This window comes from Botryllus schlosseri, chromosome 9 (genome assembly GCF_051294905.1).
Source record: "Botryllus schlosseri isolate E-star chromosome 9, Bs_hap1, whole genome shotgun sequence".
Lineage (NCBI taxonomy): Eukaryota > Metazoa > Chordata > Ascidiacea > Stolidobranchia > Styelidae > Botryllus > Botryllus schlosseri.
Window position 1 is genome coordinate 12,081,933 of NC_137244.1, and position 18,245 is coordinate 12,100,177.

General features: G+C 42.0%; 1 protein-coding gene and 3 non-coding genes across 4 annotated transcripts in view; 2 read left to right on the top strand and 2 right to left on the bottom strand.

The window, feature by feature from the left end:
- Positions 1–18,245, bottom strand: part of LOC145446571 (uncharacterized) — a 141,235-nt gene that overhangs the window by 16,211 nt on the left and 106,779 nt on the right. The window lies entirely within an intron of this gene.
- Trnan-guu (transfer RNA asparagine (anticodon GUU)) lies at positions 11,368–11,441 on the bottom strand. Its single transcript has one exon. It is a non-coding gene; the product is annotated as a tRNA-Asn (tRNA).
- On the top strand, positions 13,323–13,393 carry Trnag-gcc (transfer RNA glycine (anticodon GCC)). Its single transcript has one exon. It is a non-coding gene; the product is annotated as a tRNA-Gly (tRNA).
- Positions 16,226–16,297, top strand: Trnag-gcc (transfer RNA glycine (anticodon GCC)). The gene has a single exon. It is a non-coding gene; the product is annotated as a tRNA-Gly (tRNA).

Sequence of the window (18,245 nt, forward strand, 5' to 3'; positions counted from 1 at the left end):
CAAATTTTAGTGACTGTATGTTATACATACGCGTGTGCGCAGCGTGCGAGAGTAGAGCTTACGCGTAAGTTCGTCGTAGCGAGAAAGCTTGCATTATCGGCATTTACCATTGTACTCAACCCCAATCAATTGATATATCGGTAAATTTGGGGTACCGGTCTTATCGGACGACAGGAAATCTTACTTATGGATTGCACCGTGTGTTAATTGATCAGTAGGGCGATTTTTGACATGTCAAAAAAAGTAAAAATTAGGTCAAAAGTGCAAGGTCGAAAAATGTCAAAATTGTTTACAAAGTTAAAACTATTTGAAGAGACTCTTTGGGGTACAGAACTTTAATATACATTTTAATAATATATTCATATTAAAACCCGAAGCTTTTCGAGCTGACACTTCTCAAGGGCAATCGTCAGCAAATGGAGAATTTCAAAAACATGCATCTAGCTACATTGCATACAACCAATTATGACGTCATAGAAACAAACAACATGAAAAACAGGCAAACCGCGAGCGCAGCTAGTGGACAATTTTTAGATTCACTACAAATTCCTTCTGCTGGCACAAGCGCGGTCGGTGGATTTTAATATAAGTCGATTCCAGTGCAGACAGATGGAAATTAGTGCGGCCTCTACCTAATATCGAAAATCTTTCATCGCGATAGTTTTTAGCGCAAGTTGCATTCTCAGCCAAATGCTTGCCGATGGCAGAGTTCATAGCCATGGCCTGATTACGTTCTAGTATTCGGAGATCAGTTACGGCTGCGTCTTCGCGAGAGTCCAATATGCGTGATCTAATAACGCTAGGGACATGTTGTTTGATGCGTTCCTGCAAGCGCTGAGTTGTTCTTCCCACGTACCGACAATCACAGTGGCACTTGAAATCATAGACTATATTGCTTTGTTGAAAAGCAGGAAGAACATCTTTGCGCGTTGCAGGAAGCAATTGTTTGGTGGTAAACACAACATTCGTTTTTACGTTATCGTAACAGCGATTTACAGCAGAAATCAATTGTTTTTCAAACCGGGAAGAGATGGGGCCCAGCCACGGCAAATGTATATATACATTTTCCTCAGACCGTGTGTTCGTGTTTTGTGATTTGTTGGGATTGAAATTACTGAGTTTTCTGTCCACAGAACTTTTGATGATGTGTTCGGGGTAGCCGTTATCGATTAGAATTTTGCGGATATATTCTAGCTCCGCGTTTAATTTTACATCCGAACAAATCATCAAGGCTCTGTGCACCAATGTGCCAATCAAATTTAGTTTACGGCGATTCGGGCTAAAAGAATTCCAGCGTATGTAATGCCCTGTAAACGTTGGCTTCCGGTAAACCGAAGTGACAAAGCTAACACCCCGTTTTTCCACCAGAACGTCTAAGAATGGTAACGAGTTAGCACGCTCTTTTTCAAATGTGAATTTTAAAGACGAGTGTAGAGAATTCAAGTTAACGAAGAAATCATCGAACTCCGTCTCATTTTGACAGATAACGAAGGTGTCGTCGACATAGCGACGGTACATGAATGGAGGCTTGGTTTCATCTGCGGCGAAAAGTCTGTTTTCATGGAATCCCACAAATATATTGGCTAAAATCGGGCCAAGAGGGCTACCCATAGCTACACCGTCGGTTTGCATGTAGATGGTATCGTTAAAACTAAACTCAACAGAGCAAGTAGCCGTATTAAGAAGTTCAACGAACACTTTACGCGAGAAGGAAGGTGGTGCTAAATCACCACCACCATATAGCGCGTCCGCACAGATATCAATGGTCTCCTTCAGCGGCACGTTCGTGAAGAGGCTTACGATATCATAAGAACCGAGAAACATATTCGGGTTTGGAAGGTCGGTGGTTTTCATCTCGTGCGCGAATGTAAACAAATCAGCGACGCAATGCGAATCATACATGGAACGCACTGGTTCCAAAACATCGATAAGCCACTTCGCGAGCTTGTGCTGCGCCGATCCAATCATAGAAAGAATTGGTCGAACGGGCACATTGGTTTTATGAGTTTTTGGCAGTCCGTACATACGTGGCCTCTGTGTCCCGACCGGTCTGATGGAGGCATAGACCTCAGGTGATATGGAGCCGTTTTTCTTGAGGCTGAATAGTCGGCGCTGTATCCGTCTTTCAATCTTGGCGATGTTATCGAATTCAGCAGCGGGAGCAAGTGTCTTGAATTTTGATTGGTCACCCAAGATTGCTTCCATTTTGAGTATGTAATCCCGTTTGTTTAGGATTACAACCCCAGAGCCCTTATCCGGCTTGCTAATGTGAATGTCTGGCTTCTGTCGCAATGCTCTTATTGCACGAAAACATTCCTTCGTCATTAAAAAATTTTCCGAATCAATAGGATATCCACAATAGGCATGTGCCAAATCACTCAATCTTGCTTTGAGGGCAGGCAAATTATCAACGGAGCTCGCCTTGCGATGATATAGTTGAGCCAATAACACTTCAAATTCTGCGAATACCTCTTCACTTTTGATGGTAGTAGGTGGTAAACAAAAGTTGAGACCATGAGACAATACGAACTCTTCTTTTTTGCAACCTGCATTTCGTTTGTATTGTAGATTTTGCACTGTCGGTGAACTTATCATTTGACATTTTACACTTGTGTAGTACGTTATAGACCTACCGTTGTCGACGGCCTATTGTCTGCTCATTGTGAATCATAAACATTCAAATGAAACTAATAGGTTGGCATGGTGTTATGCTCAACGTACGGCAATATCCCAACTGAAGCAAGACTGCGTGGGCATTGCATGGTTCTTATATCAAGAAGCGCATGATGAAAAATTGTGATGTCGACACCGTTGCCAGAATGAAGTAACACGGTTTGTCACCAGCAGTGTACGCACAACTTCCAGTGTTGTCAGCCAAGCTACTCTTGACAAGCTACTTAGTAAGGACAGACACTTTCTACCCGAGAATGTAGGAAGCAGGGCTTTGGAGCAGCCGTAATTTTGAACTGCTCCAGCTCCGGAGCTTTCTTCTATCATACATTAGCTCCGGCTCCAGCTCCGGAGCCGCATTATTACCACTGCTCCGGCTCCGGCTCTGAAATTATCGAATGGACCTGTCTATATCAGGGGTGGCCAACCCGCGGGCCAAATGTGGCCCGCGAGAGGGTTTTGCGTGGCCCATACGAGGTAATTTTCTATTATATTACCGAAATTGAATTGCTCAGATTGTGAACTTGCAATGCCAACCAATAATTACAAGTCAGGCTGCGACACTTGGGATGTTGATGACTAAAATATCAGTTCCGACGCATTGGCAGATCCATGGTACAGTCACATTTTCAGTGAATCGTCGTACATTACAATAAACTAAAATAGTAGTGAAATTTTTCTTCACGCGTCGCGTGTTTAATTGTCACACGATTTCTTGCCTGGTAGCCTACCCCCTACCGAAAATGAGAAAAAAACGCCTAATTTACCCGATTGAATCTAACTGTATTCGCAATTACGAGAGAAAGTCTTTTCGCATTTGCGCTCGAATAAAGATCGTCGACGGTGAAATGTAGGCACAAAATCATTGTCGCATATTATCGGAGACCTTCGATATCGATATGGCCAGACGCCGAATGGTCGTGTCCTTGCAAACTGAGCCTGGCGGGCGGTATACAGTAGACCCGCAATATACTCAAGTAATAATATTATTGACCTAGTTTATTTATAAACTTCGAAAATTTTATCCGCTTGGCGCGGCTAGTGGACCGCGCACTCGTTCGTCAATTGCATGTGCCCCTTTAGCCGAAAAGGTTGGCCATTTCTTGTCTATATAGATTACTAATCTATTCATAGGTTAGTTATCTATAGTAATCTAGAGTCTGTCAACCGTCAGTAACATCCGCTGTAGCAACGAAGACATAGGTGCCGCCGTGCCGGCTTGTGACGTCATTATGAATACTCGTCAATGGTCGATAACATCATAGTTGCACTGGAACGCACTTTACTCTATGCCATTGCTGTGCACAGCATTAAAATTCAGGCCTGCTGTTCAATTATGATAAATCAGCAGATGTGGTTGTTGCATATATAATATAATCTTATGAAATACGTCGGAGCCGGAGCTACTCCTCAAATAACGGGCTCCAGCTCCGGCTCCGGCTCCGGCTGAATTTTATGTAGAGCTCAAGCTCCGGTGAAAATGCACGGCTCCGGGGCTCCGGCTCCGGCTCCAAAGCCCTGGTAGGAAGGTGTCTTTCGTTGACTAGTTCTACCATAATGCGTAATGTAACTACTATTATTATTCATAGGGCCTGATTTCGTTAAAATAAAGTTTTTTCATGTAAAAATTTGTCAGTTTTTGAGGCAAAGAAGTTTTTTTCAGGCCAAACTACTTCGTAAGGACAGATAGTTCCAACCAGAAATGAAGATAAGTAGTACAATTGTAACATTATTTGGGAAAACATCTAATTTGCATACGTTAGGTCAAAATTAAGATTTTTAAGCTAAAAAAAATGTCAAAATTTTGCTCTTTAGGTCAAAATCTTCCGTTTTTGGATAAAAAAATCTTCCTATTGATCAGAGAGAAGCAGACTTTGCGGCGGCTGTATGACAATGATGTTCTCAAATCAACATTGTTTTCGTCATTATCGGCGAGAAATGGCTTTTAAATGACATTGCTGTCGTTGAAATGCATTCATTAAAAACGATTTATTCTTTGTATATATTGATAAATGGGCGAATAATATATCGATTCAGCAATCCGGCCCGCCGAGTACTGAATTTTCCTATATCCGGCCCGCCGACTGGAGAAGTTGCCCGCCCCTGCACTAAAACATGCTTTTCTGGTAGCGGTAGAAAGGTCCGCCGCAAAGGGATCTTGTACGGTTAATACTCGGATATGGAAGAGGGAGGAAGGGGCCATGACTGCGGCACCCCATGTTTTTTAATGCGCATAACTTACAGAAATAATTCTAACCGTATTCGCAATTGGTAAAGAACGGTATATTCCTGGTATCGTTTAACACCGTTAAAGACCTTTTGGATCCTTTAGTCTATAGGGGTGCCAATTTGCTGCAGGTGCGAGACTATTCAACACAGGCTCTTCTGGGCTGACCATTTCCGCACCAGGACACATGAAGACATGAAGTTTTGGCCAACACACGTTTGAACCAAGTGCGGTGCAAAAATGATCGAAACATCGGCGGCGATGTTGATGTGTCCAGTGTCCAGATGGTGCTTGTAATCGGAGCTCTGCAGCACAAATGCAAGGCACCGAGGAAATCAATGCATCCCAATTCGAAAACACCTGCGTCGCACTTGTTTCAGAGATCTGCGTTTTGAACATCTGATTTTATATCTTATCCATGCCCGTAAAAGGTAGTATGCAACATTAAAAATGCATGTATTTCGATATGCTAGGCTTGGGTCGCGAGATGCCTATAAAACTCAGGTGTGGGTCGCGGTGAAAAAAGTTTGAGAACCGCTGTCGTATGCAGTGGTTTACGCGCGGGAGGTTGGTGTTCGAAATGTTTGTTTTTGGGGTATTCATGGTGTTTGTCGACTACTATGGTCATTTACACCAGGCCGATATTATTCTTATTTTCCGTAACTGCCGACTTATAGCACGGCCCACCTCTAGGCTTTTGTAAGACACCGCTGACACGGATGAGGTGGCGAGGAGGAGCCTAGGTAAATCTCCAACACTTAGGTATCGGAATTCGGAAGTCGACCTCGGTCGTACTCGAACCAGCACCCATTGGTATTGCAGCCGCGGATTATACCACTGCGCTATCTCGCCACCAAAGGCCGTCCTTCTGGAATGCCAACTCTATCTCTTCTATTCAAAAGCTCGTTTGCAATTAAGCAATAGGGATCAATCAAGCTGTTTGCGCTTTGGCCGAACAATACCTACTTTCCTAGATGAAGCTTCGCATTTTCAGACCTGCGGTATCCTGAAAGGGAGCAGCCGAAGTTGCACTGATTTGGAAAACACATCCATTATAATGTTTTCACATTGTGTGAAAATCATAATTTAATGGTTTGTTCACTTAACACTATGTAACACCAGTAATCTATAGTAATGCATCAGATGTGGTGGCGTGCGTCGAGGTCCGTCGCTGGTGAGGCAATGACCCCTTTAAAATCAAACTTACAAACCTATGAAATATATAGCTCATTCAGTTGACGACTTGTTTCTCTTCACACTAGGACTGTTCAAACGGCGGCAATAGGAATTCGGATGTTCCTATCTCCTCTTTGAACGATAGATAGCGTAGTGGTGACGACAAGCGCCTACCAAGCAGGTAGGTTCGATTCCCGTCGGAGGTTCATTTGGGCTCCTCTTCCCCCGCTGTCGCCGTTCTTACGGCGACAAAAAGCCCAGAAAAAAGACCCGAAGAAAGAAAGCACTCACAGGGAATGGAAAGAACTAGTAGAAAGGGCCGCGGCTTCAAAAAAGATCAACATCGAAACAGAACTGTGACATCGGGCACTCTAGGCCGAGGTGGATGTTTGAGTAAAGGATCGCTACTGATGCGTGTCGTTCGACATCCTCCTATCTGTTCGTTACATTGCATTGTGTCTTATCGCATTGTACATTGTGTGTGTAGCTTGTTCAGATGAAAATTATAACCCGATGTATTGTATACCATGTACTGCATATGTATTTTCCCACGGTTACGCGAGCAACGAATGAACCTCATCATCGTCTAGCTAGAGGCGAGGTCGCCAACTAGCGTAAGACGTAATACTAGGTAGCCTGCGAGAGAATAGCAAAACTCTGATACGGGTCTATATGCTTTGTCAACTTGAGTCTTGAGGGAAACTGTATGAAGAGGGGAGAGTATACTAATATTAGGAAATCATTTAGCTACCATATCATCTTCCTTGACCAATGGCGTAGCCAGGTTGGATGACGTAGCGAGATGGGGCACTTGACCTATTCCTAAAACATCATTTTACTAGTAAACGCAGAAATTGGATGCAAGAGTTATCGTTGGCTTGTTTTATGGACATATAGCCTACAGCAGAGGCACTTTTCGCCTATTAAGGCGATGTGCACCATCACAATCACTTCATTAATATATAAAGAGTCGTCTTGTTTTAACTCATGATATTTCAGATTACTTTCACTTTAGCCAATTGGTATCTCTCGTTTTCGCGTGTCCACTGTCCACGTCTTCGTCTAAGGCTGTGGAATTGCAGAACTTCACAAACTAAATTTCTTTCTGCAAGCACAATTTGCTAATAATAATATCAAAATATATTAAACGTATTCACGATCAACTAACACGTAATAACGGGCGACGAGTGTGCTAGCTACTTTAAATACTACTTCCTTCCGAAGTTCAGCGAAGGTAGCCTCGTTTGTCAGCGTCATCATGATGACCTGACTATGATCCAACGCATCAGCCCGTTTTGGTGCATGGGCGATACTGTCGGAGCGCGGACGCTCGGAATCGCGCCAGAAGGTAAAAAGCAGCGTTCACTTGCTGGCGATAGAAATGCGGATCGATGGCCGTTATCCCGCCTGGAGATGACGCATCCATAGGTGACACCTATTTTATAGTGCCGCTAATAGGCATTTTGTGTGAGTTGCGAAGATTTATCTTTCATATCTTCGAATGTAGCCACCTCCGATTCATTTCTAAAAGAATGAGACTTCTCGATCGAACAGATCTAATCAACTTAAGTAGGCTACTTTGAAGGCATTAATTTTTCCGCTAATTGAAGTAGTCTCGAAAATCACACCTCGTAATTGAGTATAAATATGTGGTCTTACTTCTACGTTTACGTAAGTAGCACTACAGAGGTGGTCAAAGTAGTCAAGAAAGCTACTCAAGTTGAAGTAGAAGTAGCGACGCAAAAATCTACTCAAGTACGAGTAGAAGTAGTCCTTTTAAAAGCAACTTGAAACTACTTGCAGTAGAAGTAGAATTGACCGACTTTAAATCTACTCAGGTAAGTAAGTAGTTGTGAAAACGGAAGTAATTCGTTCGCATGGACCAGGGGCGGGCAACTTCTCCAGTCGGCGGGCCGGATATACAGAAAAATTAAGTATACTTGGCGGGTCGGATTGCTGAATCGATACATTATTCGCCCATTTATCCACATATACAAGGAATAAATCGTATTTAATGAATGTATTCATCGGTGTAAGAAACACAAAACGTTCCTGGGTGGGCTTGAACTAAACTTTCGATTAACAGTCGAACGCGCTAACTGATTGCGCCACAGAAACACTATCATAGTAATAGCGGTCAGTAGTCGATTAGATATTAAGTATGCTTTAAATTAGTTGATGATCAAAAAATCAGCCTAATGTTATCGGTGTAATAGAAATACAAAACGTCCCTGGGTGGGCTTGAATCACCAACCTTTCGATTAACAGCCGAACACGCTAACGCAGTGGTTCTCAATCTTTTCAACCTAGCGGCACACTTTGAAAATGAAAAATAGTTCGCGGCACTTTAGCGGCACAGGTAAACTACCAGAAAACGTATAGCAGCACCCTACAGAGGTCACTGACGAAGTATTTCTACTTTTTCGGAGCACTCAAGTAGGCTGCTTTCATCTGCTTCAAATAAGAAATTACGTTTTCCTCTGCGGACATGTCACAAATACGTCTACGAATGGTATCATTTGACATGGGAATCGTTTTCAATTCTTCCCAAACATTTTTTCACATTTCTAGTGCAGGCCGTAAGAAGAACTGTCTCCGCTTCCGTGTGAGGTTTTGAATTATCAGATATTTTTTTATATTATCAGATAAACTTCGGGCTGAGATTAGTTCCATAAGATTGGCTTATGACAATGAAGTCCGCCCACTATCGGATTGTCAATATAATTAACCGTCGCATCGAAGAGTCCAATCACGATCGCCAGTAACAAATACGGAGGCGTAGAGGCGTATACATGGATGTTAAACTCATTTCCACGCATATCGTGTAATAGAACCTGTGAGGATAGCAATACCTCAATAGTGTTACTAGCAGCCACCCGCAGTTCAATTTATAGTTCCAACAAACCGGGATAATAAATATCAGCGTCGGGAAAATTTGTTAACTAATATAATCTGATCAATTTTGCTTCACAATTCTCAAATCCGTCGCCTGCAACATAACGTTGCACCACGAGCCTTCATTTTACCTGCAGTGTCGACACGCTACCTAACAATAATCGCAATGTGAATGTCAATGTTGGCAATTCTAATTTGTAAACGCGATCATCACTTCCAAATGAGTTCATTTTTCGATGGTGGGAATGCTTTGCTGGGTGTTTGAGGTTTATATAGGCTCGTACCCGTCCTCCGATCTGCAAAAGCAGTGTCTAACAAAAAGTGGGCCTTGCTATAAGTTGGCATCTCAATAATCAAAATAAGCAATATCGGTATGGTATCAAATAATTATCGATGACGACGACTTGGCAAGAATATGACTACGAATAGAAACAGAAAAAGGTCATCAACCTGCGTCATGTCGCTGTTCAGCCTCCGGTTCTGAGCGGAGTGACTAGTAAAAGGTGAAGACCTTCGGCCACACCTCAACATCACGGTCCAATTGCGCGAGTTTAGTTATCACCGTCATAAATGCTACTATATGTGAGCAAACTGGCGTGTCACACCCGCTGACGGCGGAGGCCCCAGTTTGATTCATGGCTGTGCAGTAGAAAGTTACGAAGCGTCACAGATTTATGACAATCTCCGCTCCTGCGTTGCTGTGCTCAGAGCGTCTTCGCAATAGAAAGTCTAGAGCAGGGGTGTCAACTCAAATTGCGTCGCGGGCCGAATTCAAGCCTTCAAATCGGTCGCGGGCCGGACCAGTCAACTGATTCCAAAATGTTACCCAGTCCTCTTGCTTTTCACTTGAATGCCTTAAGAGCATATATAGATAATACACGGATCACAGGGTTTTTAAAATAGCAAGTCGAAATATCTTTATTCGCGAACAATGGAATTGGCGAAAGTACGATGATTGTCCGGTTGAATACAGCTAAGAACCGCTAAAACCGTGGTTCCCAACCTTTTTTTAGACACGCCCCCTTTATGATAGTGAAAAATTTCGCGCCCCCTATCGTCATATCACAAAATCCAACGGGGATGCTATCAACCCCAACACATTGTTTGATGGCATGGAAGGTTATGACTGTTGATGAGAGAATTCAAAAATATGAAAATCGGTCTATATATAGAGAGAAACACGCGTGAATTGGAGGCAAATCGCGTAGAGGGCGAAAAATGTTTTCAGTTGACCGCTTCTTCGCGCCCCCTTCAGATGCTTTCATCCCCCCCCCCACGGTTGAGCACCACTGCGCTAAAACAATCGCGTTAACGACGATATAAGTTGTGCCAACTGTGTTCAGTGATTCCTTTTATTTAGTCGTAATCTGGCGTTAGTCCTGCATATGCGTTGTGAGGAATACAAGACATTTAATTGGAAACGCGGACGTTGGAATTTGGTTTATTATTAAATCGCGAGATGGGTTTCTCTTATATCTGAGAATCTATTGGATCGAAAGTGACATAGCACTGCGACCATAGATATTTTAATTATATATTTGTACAACTAATATATTTTCCATACAAACTGCATATAAAGTTCCGCATTGGCGTTTTCGCTTCTGTGAATAACTACTTTTTGGTCCATTTCTCCATAACTTGGTGTGTACTTTGTGCGTTCTTGAAATCGGGTGTCAATTTCTCCGTTTTGTTATTAGGGGTAACTAGTGAAACCACAACGCCGTAGTCAGGTGGTTACTGGTTATACTAGGGCCTATGAACATGGAAGTATTTCCTGCGAAACATCTCAACATTTGTTACAAATGTGCTGGAAAATAGAAGAATATTTCAATCTACTAAAAATTGCTTCGCGGGCCGTATGTTTGACACCCCTGGTCTAAAGACCCAATCCATTACCTAATGGGGATGCCAGATTGAGTTACTAGATTGAGACATGCCGTAACTATGGTCATCTTGACATCCTTGTACCTGGTCACTGCTTCGCATTGTACATCGCGTGTTTTTATCGGGTAAATTCAATAGAACCACCAACAATGACACACTCATACATTTGGATTCTTTTACTTTTGTTATACTTCGACCTTATTTAACACATTTCCTCGCGGCACACCTGAGCAGCCCAATTGGCACACTAGTGTGCCGCGGCACACCGGTTGAGAACCACTGGCTAACCGATTGCGCCACAGAGACACTATACGATAACATTTTCGGTCAGTAGCGGATTACAAAGCCAGTAGGCTATGCTTCAAATGTGTTCAAGTATTAACAAATCAGACTAGCTAGATAGTGGAGAGATCAGTACGTATTTGATGCGGGTGTGCTTGTTATGTATTTCGGTTGGATGAAAATAAAGACTCTCTCTGTCAACCTGACGTTATCGGTGTAATAGAAATACAAAACGTCCCTGGGTGGGCTTGAACCACCAACCTTTCGATTAACAGTCGAACGCGCTAACCGATTGCGCCACAGAGACACCGCCATAAGCAGGCTGTTGAGTACTCGATTCAATATTAGATCGAATTCAAGTATGCTACAAATTATGTCCAACATCAGACTTCATGAAATAAGCCATCGTCCAATGTTAGTGCTGGAATAGAACAACCAATCTTTGGGTTGATAGCCGTACGCGCTAAACCGATTGTGCCAGACCAACGACAATGGCGCACAGTAGCTGATTTCATATTCGATTGAAATCAAGTATGCTTCAAATTACGTTCACTATCACACTTCGTAAAATCAGTTTGCTAATACTGTAAGCATAATCAATAAAAACCATTATGGGACATCCGCTGGGACAGCCTATTAATCATCACAATACAACTCAAGTACAAGTAGAGGTAGTGCGTGAAATTTATATTCGAGTATAAGCAAAAGTACAGCGCTTTTCAAGTTATGCCAAAACTACTCAGAGCAGACGGGCAAAACGTTACGTATGAAAATTACTCAAGTAACCAGTTTCAGCGAGTAGTTTTGGAACTAGCGTTGCGCTATGAATTAATGCTCTTGGTGCTATTCTCGCACTATAATACAGTGACTGCATAACCTGTTTACTATTCCGATCGCACTCGAGAGTCCAGGGATTCCAAACTCTACTTGACAAAACCTGAAATGTAAAAAATATGAAATCGATTGGATTCAAAAACTGCTGACGTAGACGGAGGAGAAGTTGAAAAACATGTACACACGTGTAAGTTGATAAACCTGCTTGATTAATCCAGAAAAGTCGATGTACCTTCAAGTAATTAGTAGAGCAAGACTCAGCTGTCTCAGCTGTCTCAGCTGTCTCAGCTGACTCAGCTGTCTCAGCAAGACGCGCTAACCGATTGCGCCACAGAGACACGACAGCCGCGATGGCAGTCAGTGATGAACTACGTATCAGATTGACTTCAAGTATGCTTCAAATTACGTTCAATATCATACTTATTGAAGTCAGCATCGTTAGCTGTGGGATAAAAAAAACATACATCGTTCTTGGGTAGGCTTGAACAACCAACGTTTCGGTTGCCAGCCGAAAACGCTAAACCAATGTTTCTTAACCTTTTATTGAGCGTGGACCCCTAAATGCTTCAAATTAGAATAAAATATCAAACTTCTTAGGATCACCCTACTACAGTACCTCTACGGCTCTATCCAAGTTATAGGTTTTTATAGTGACTGAATGTCGACTCGAACAGACTAACACTTGAAACAAAAATCAACCAATAGTTCTGATATGCCAATGGTAACTATGAAATCACGCCACGCGCAATAGGCTTGCTGATACAAACGTTAAAATATGCAGGTATGAACAACTGTACTTGATATTTTCTTTCGAATAATTTGAAATACGTAAGTCTCGTTTACCATGCTTAATGTATATAGGCCTACCCCATACAAACTGTGTGTGACCACCACGAAGTCACATTTCCACGTCGGAATACACTATTGTCACGTCATTTAGACAATTAAAATCGCGCACACCCCTTGCCCCACCATCCTATATTATCACGAGCCGCCACTGATAATATCTTACGAATGAATGTTGCTGTGGAGACGTTTAATCGGTGGTAATTAAACCCGCTTGTACTGGTTTACAGTGGAGTGTTCAAGCACCGCGTCACCTATGGGATGAGATGCTGCAGCCTGCAGGAACGACACGTTGAACAAGTCAGTCCACTTTTTTTTTTATCATTCGGGTTTCGTGTACACTTTAAGTATGCAATGTATTGATATCGAAGATATATTTATATTTTTATATTCTCATGTTATTCGTACTTTTTCCTTCTTGCTATATATTTAGTGGGAGATGAGAACATGAAGATTGTAAAGTGGTTGCCTCTGATTGTTTGTAAGTACCTAACCATATATATACGTCGCATTGGTGGTTCAGTGGTAGAATTCTCGCCTGCCACGCGGGAGGCCCGGGTTCGATTCCCGGCCAATGCATTTTATTTTCATTACTACGTCACATAAGAATTCACTAAATGTAAACGTTTTTTTGTCATTATTTCGCGACAAGATGTTCTATTTCCTGGGCATCTGCAATCAATGCACCACACAAGACTGCGATACAATGAAAGATGGGAAGGTGTCGAAACGACTTGGAGTTGTCTTCGAAATCAGACAGTCACCTATGGCCTAGGCGATGTAGAAAAGGAGGCATGCACTGCGCACTGAATGAAAAGTAAAAGAAGATTATATAAAAGGACAGTTCATGTCATATCTCGTTGGAGTTTGTAATCATCACGACCAATAAACTAGCAGTAGTTGAAATATGAAGTGATAGGCAATGCATTGCGATTAGCGATGATGACAATCGAATATCGTGGGTTCGATCTCCGGCCGGGTCAGACCAAAGACTCGAAAACTGGTGTCCGCGGGTAGTCGCTCAGCATCGACGGATAGCATGGAGGAGGTAAAAAACGGAGGTGCACACTACGTGACCTTAGGGCTGCATCGCATCTCCATCGTCACAGCATCTCGATGGTGCTGCAGGCGAAAAAGGAAATCATTGACCACATTTCAGTACGTAGCCTTTATTCGGAATGATCTTTGAAAATTCTTGTTCAAGCAATTTGTTATTATACCTTCAGTTACAATTGATGGATATTATTGTGACAAAACCAAGAAGCTAGTCCGTCTGTCGATTCTATTTATTATGTTACACGCATCAAGTACATACAATAAAACAAACAATGTATACTCCCCGCTAACTTGCGTTACATCTCAATATCTTACATTTAGTCAAGACACGAAGGAGAATGGGTTCGATTCCCTGACGAGGAGCATTTTTTTTAAATAATGAATTAATAAAAATGTTTAAATTCCTGATCCCTTCAATCTTCGTCACCAATTTGGAATATTTTAATATTGCAAGATCGTAGTGGGACGTGATCATAGTCGGATGATCAACAAGATTATGGGCCTGGTGGGAAAATTGCAATATATATTCTAACACTGTGCAGATTATACGATAAACTGCAACGGCGATTACTATAATTATATAATATCCCCCAAACCCCACCCACCATTTAATATTGTAGGAATGAAAGAGTTTGACGTCTGATCATGATTATAGTCAATTATATACATTGCTTCTATTTATGGCTGGTAGAGAATTGGTGGCGAGTGGTGGGAAATCGAGACCGGGACTACCTCACGTGGCAATCGAGAATTCCACCACCGAAACATTAATACGACAGCACCGAATCCATAGATAGTTGAGAAAATTCCAAAATCGTCTCTTGGAATCCGTCGCTTTGTTATATATAGACCAGTTCCCTTCACCCTTTTGGTGTGGTAAACCGGTAAAGTTGTGGAGAAATCGTGCACGCTGTATACTTAGAAGCATTTACAGTTTGAATACATAATTGATAGCTGATTACTATACTACAGAAAGTCATCCCCAGTTTGAAACCACTGCTTTAGTGTTACAAGTTTGACATGTAGGCTTCCCCTTCCGTGGGTAGCCTACTCGTACACCCCGGTTGCAGACTTGGACAACTAGATAATTCTAGTTGTCTAATTTCACTAAATTAGAGCGAAATGCCAGTAATCTAATACTAATCTAATTTGTGAAATGTTTGTATGCTCTAATTCTAATTCTAATCTAATTTGTGAAATGTACTTATGCTCTAGTTCTAATTCTAGTCTAATTTGTGAAATGTTCCTATGCTCTAATTTTAATTCTGATCTAATGTGCGGTTTTCCTGAAAATGCCTCTTTTTCCTAGGCATTTTGTAGCGAGAATATCCCTCTCACGCAGGGAAATCCAGTGCCAAGCTGCCATCGCATTGCTAACATCGTACAGTCATCATAGTAGTGACGAATAATAGCTATGCTGGCATAATAGCTTGTAGTCTACGAGCAACATGCTAGTTTTGATCACAAACAGAACGGCAGCAAAGAAAAAGAGATAGTTAACACAGGCTTATTTCCTTTCATGCCCTCAACTACACCATAAAAAGATGATGATTGGTTCGGCATGTGTAAATACTTTATTTCGCATTCTTCCGAAATCACAAATCAGATCACCGCAAAATGTCACCTCGCGAGCCGCGTGTTAGTGACCCCTGTTATCGTGCAAAACGAGCCACGCTTGATGTAGCCTACAGACGCTAACCATTCCCTTGGTTATGTGAATGCACTGTGATATGCAATGAACTTGATTTTTGCTGTATTTATTTATCAATCATAATTTCATTCAATTTCCAAATTTTTACGAATTCAGTAATTCTAATTCTAATCTAATTTGGAAAAGCTGTGGAGCTCTAATTCTAATTCTAATCTAATTTCAAAAACCTGTGGAGCTCTAATTCTAATTCCAATCTAATTTGTAAAAAACTGTGTAGCTCTAATTCTCATTCTAATCTAATTTGGAAACGCTGAAAATTCTCTAGTTGGCCAAGTCGGCCCGGTTGAAGAGCACTGATATAGGCCTACCTCGAAATGATCACAAATCATATTCCACCATCAAATCCCAATACGGATATACATGACCTATTGCCCACTCTTCCCACCCAGTAACTGATTAATAGGAAGAATTGTTCTAAATCAAAGAAGAAGAATACATCCCATTGTATTATTGTGATCTCCATCTCATCAACTGCAATTGACTTGAAGATAATGGGCTGAACCATATGATCTCATCGCTACGTATGTATCGTGTATGTGTAGTATATTGTATAGCTATATTGAATATTTCGATGATAAAAACTGTCATTCTTGTTTAGTGGGCATTCTCCGTTCTGTACAAGTATCATCCACGAGAATCCTGTAGCATTGGTGGTTGAGTGGTAGAATTCTCGCCTGCCACGCGGGGGGGCCCGGGTCCGATTCCCGGCCAATGCACTTTTAATTTATTACCTTGACACAACAAAATCACGAGACTAAGAAGTTTTTTTTCACTTCGAGAAGATCTGTAACTTAATTTTGAAATATTTCTATGCTCCAATTTTAATTCTAATTTAATTTCTGGTTTTTCTCGGAAATGCCCCTTTGGCCTCGTCGTTTTGCAGCAATAGGTTATATAAGAATGTACCTCGCTCAGGAAAAACCAGTGCCAACGCATTGCTTGTATTACACCAAACCGTATACAGACATAGTAGTTATTGTGACGAAGAGTAGCCATACTGAAACGATAACTTATCGACAATCATGCAGTAGCTTGTAGTCTGGTACCAGGCTGTCAACGCCGCAACAGAATGAAGAATAGGCCTATCGGCACACACACAGCGTTTCTGGCACCTAGTCTTTGACCTAGATATTTTGTATGTATATGTTAGTTGGGTGTAATTGCAACATTTTTCATTTTCTTTAACACTCACTTTTTCCGAATTCAGTAATTCTAATTCTAATCTAATTTGGAACAGCTGGCAATTTTCTAGTTGTCCCAGTCCGGGCAATATATCATGTATATCCGCATTGTGATTTGATGTGGATTGTGGTCGTCCTGGTTCATAACATAACAAATCGACAACGTGAAAAGTATCCACGGAACGACTGTTGTCGCGGTGGTGGGTTAATGGTAGTATAGAGATTGCACAATCTCTGTAGTGGTGGAGAGCTCCTGCTGGCGCTCCGGGTTCCAAACCCGGTATCTGCACTTTTATGTCAGTATCTCCTCCCACAACAGCTCCGTTCGCTACCTGTGCGAAAATCACCCTCATCCGGCCACGAATTATTCTTCCGCGTACGCCCGACCCGTCGTCCATCACTAAAGTAATTACATAAGACCGAACCCATATTATTTCACAGCTCCACTCTACCGCCTTTGTTGCGCATGATTGCTTGTGATAACCGGGCTGTGAACCTTGAAAAGTGTACCGCCACATAGGCATAAAATAATAATACCCTTTCCATTCTGTCGCCCATTGTACCCATTGTATGAGAAAGAGCCACTCGACCAGATTGGTAATGGGTGCTAAAGATGTCATCTATCGGCGACTACAACACTATCACGATCAGAAGTGGTCATTAATGAAGTTGTTATACTTATACTACTTAAATAGTATATTCATATTGAAATGAACCCGAATATTTTCGGCTGACACTCGTCAGGGGTAATCGTCAGCAACTAGTAGAGAATTGGAAAGAACATTGTATATCAACAATCGTATCACAAAATATGACGTCACCAGCATGAAATTTCGAATGAGAGAGCGTTCAATGTACTATTTTTAGGTGATACACGAACTCCTTTTGTTGACAGAGTTTTGGTTGGTGTATTTTGATAAAAGTTGATTCCAAGGCACACAAATGGAATTGTGAACGGCCTCGACCTACGATTCGAAATCGGTCGTCTCGATAATTATTCGCACAAATCGGATTATCCAACAGATGTTTGCCGATGGCAGAATTAATGGCCTTTGATCGATCAGCATCAATCTTAAGTGGATGAGTTTACAGTTCCTGTTGTACGCACTAGTCACTGACTAATGACCGCTCTGAGTACACTTGCAATCCTGATCACACACGCAGATCCAAGGAGCTAAGTAATGTAGTGTACGAAGGTGCCACTGTGATTGTGGCTACGTGGGAAGAACGTCAAGACGTCTGCAGGACCGCATAAACCAACATGTCCCCAGATTTATCAGAACACGTGCGTCACGCGATGTGAAAAGCTCACCCTTAACTCATCCACTTAAGATTGATGCTGATCGATCAAAGGCCATTAATTCTGCCATCGGCAAACATCTGTTGGATAATCCGATTTGTGCGAATAATTATCGAGACGACCGATTTCGAATCGTAGGTCGAGGCCGTTCACAATTCCATTTGTGTGCCTTGGAATCAACTT